Source organism: Hippocampus guttulatus, unplaced genomic scaffold, assembly GCF_054856545.1.
Source record: "Hippocampus guttulatus isolate MCC_2025c unplaced genomic scaffold, RoL_Hgut_1.0 HiC_scaffold_43, whole genome shotgun sequence".
NCBI classification, from domain to species: domain Eukaryota; kingdom Metazoa; phylum Chordata; class Actinopteri; order Syngnathiformes; family Syngnathidae; genus Hippocampus; species Hippocampus guttulatus.
In genome coordinates, this window is record NW_028233902.1 from 1 (window position 1) to 2500 (window position 2500).

General features: G+C 72.6%; 1 non-coding gene and 1 pseudogene across 1 annotated transcript; both read right to left on the reverse strand.

The window, feature by feature from the left end:
* LOC147184985 (28S ribosomal RNA) lies at nucleotides 1-1315 on the reverse strand (annotated as a pseudogene; the record flags this gene model as incomplete).
* Nucleotides 1316-1689: 374 nt separating this feature from the next.
* LOC147184986 (5.8S ribosomal RNA) lies at nucleotides 1690-1843 on the reverse strand. The gene has a single exon (XR_015099931.1). It is a non-coding gene; the product is annotated as a 5.8S ribosomal RNA (ribosomal RNA).
* Nucleotides 1844-2500: the final 657 nt, after the last annotated feature.

Here is a 2500-nt window from a genome sequence, read left to right on the forward strand (position 1 = left end):
ACTTCGGAAGGAACCAGCTACTAGATGGTTCGATTAGTCTTTCGCCCCTATACCCAGGTCGGACGACCGATTTGCACGTCAGGACCGCTGCGGGCCTCCACCAGAGTTTCCTCTGGCTTCGCCCTGCCCAGGCATAGTTCACCATCTTTCGGGTCCTATCGCGCGCGCTCATGCTCCACCTCCCCGACGCGGCGGGCGAGGCGGGCCGGTGGTGCGCCCGGAAGATTCGTACCCCGCGGGGCCGGGATCCCACCTCGGCCGGCGCCGCCGCCGGCCCTCACTTTCATTGCGCCGGGTCGGGTTTCGTCTGGCCCTCCGACTCGCGCGCGCGTTAGACTTCTTGGTCCGTGTTTCAAGACGGGTCGGGTGGGCTGCCGACATCGCCGCGGACCCCTAGCGCCCGTCCGAACGTGGGCCGGTCCCCGCCCTGGCGGCGCGGCGCGCCCGGCGCGCACTGGGGTCAGTGCGCGCGCGGAGCGGCCGCGCCGGGAGCGGGGGGCCCCGGCCGTGAACGGAGGACGCAGCGGTACATCCCACGACCCCGGGGGAAGCGGCGAGGTAGGGGCAGAGGAGCGCTGTACAGCGCGGGGGCTGACGCGCGGGGTGACCGGGGGTCGGAACCCCCGGGCCCCGCGCGGGCCGCCCGCGCCACCATCGTCCCAAGCCTTTCCAAGCCAACCCGGAGCCGGTCGCGGCGCACCGCGACGGGGGAAGTGCGCCCGGCCGGGGGGCAGCCGGGACCCCGGGGCGCGCGGGCCGCCGCCCGCCCCCCCTCCGCCAAGGGAGGGGGGGCGGAACGGACGAACCCGCGCGCCGCCAAAGGCCCCGCCGCCGCGCCCTGCCGGGTTGAATCCCCCGCGCGGACTGCGCGGTCCCCACCCGTTTACCTCTCAACGGTTTCACGCCCTGTTGAACTCTCTCTTCAAAGTTCTTTTCAACTTTCCCTTAAGGTACTTGTCCGCTATCGGTCTCGTGCCAGTATTTAGCCTTAGATGGAGTTTACCACCCGCTTTGGGCTGCATTCCCAAACAACCCGACTCCGAGAAGGCCTCGCCCCGGCGCGCCGGGGGCCGCTACCGGCCTCACACCGTCCTCGGGCAGAGCCTCCATCAGAAGGACTCGGGCCCCCACCGGGCGGCGCCGGGCAAAGCGACCTTCTATACGCCACATGTCCCGCGCCCTCCGCCGGGCGGGGATTCGGCGCTGGGCTTCTCCCTCTTCGCTCGCCGCTACTGAGGGAATCCTTGTTAGTTTCTTTTCCTCCGCTTAGTAATATGCTTAAATTCAGCGGGTCGTCTCGTCTGATCTGAGGTCGTAGTCGAACGGGGTTAGAGGCGGGGGCGACGGATCGCCTCCCGTCATCGGGGGTCGGCCGTTAACCCCGCGCCTCGCCGGGCGCACGACTCCTACGCGGCCGCGCGGTGCGTCGCGGCGGACTGCGCGGCGGGGGACGGATCCTCCATCGGCAGCCGCCGCGGGCCCCTGCGGCCGCGCGGTGGTCGGGCCCGTCGAGGGCGCGGGCGGTCGGGTCTATACTTAGGGGGACGAGGGCCGTGCCGTCCGCCCCCCCCACCCCCATTTCCCCGTGCGGGGAGGGAAGGTGGGGGGGGTAGGCCGGCGGTGGCCCGCGACGCCCCAACCGCGGGAGGGGGGCGCCCGTGGGCGCCCCGATCCCGATAGATGTACAAGCGACGCTCAGACAGGCGTGGCCCCGGGAGGGACCCGGGGCCGCAAGGTGCGTTCAAAGTGTCGATGATCAATGTGTCCTGCAATTCACATTAGTTCTCGCAGCTAGCTGCGTCCTTCATCGACGCACGAGCCGAGTGATCCACCGCTGAGAGTCGTACGTTTGGTTTGCGGTTTTGGCCAACATTCAGAGAAGGGGTTAAAAAGGGGGATAACGGCGCCTCCGGGCGCTCCTAGCCCCCCCCGCCCCGCCGGCAGGCCGGGGGGGGACTTCGGAGACATTGAACCCCCCGCTCGCCGCCGAAGGTGGCGAGAAGGTTGGGTACCCGGCGACTGGGGGTAAGGTTCCGAGGTCGGCCAGGTCGCGATGGCACCGGCGGGGGAGTGGTCCCCGACGCCGGCCGCGGCCCGGCCTGGACTATGGGAGCGTTGACAAGGCGGACGGGACGTCGACGACCGCGCGGACGCGCGGGGTGGGGCGGTCGGGGAACGCCGACGGGCGCCTGACCGGGGGGGGGGCCGGCGGGGGCCGGGCGGGACGCGGGGAGCGGCCGGCCGCGCGACGACGCGAACCGACATACACCCCGCGCCCGACACCGTCCTCCTGACCTTCCTCCCCCCCCGCGACGCCCGCGGCGCACCCGCCCGCCGCCCCGCGGCCGCGCGGCCGCCGCCGCCCGCCGCCTATCGGCGTTTCTCACGCTTCGGACTCGGGGGGCCGGGGCGCGGCGGGGAGCGCCCCGGCGCCGCCGCCGACGGCACCGCGGGGTCGGGCCGCGGGGGCTGGGGGCCACGTGCCCCCGCCCCGCGCCTC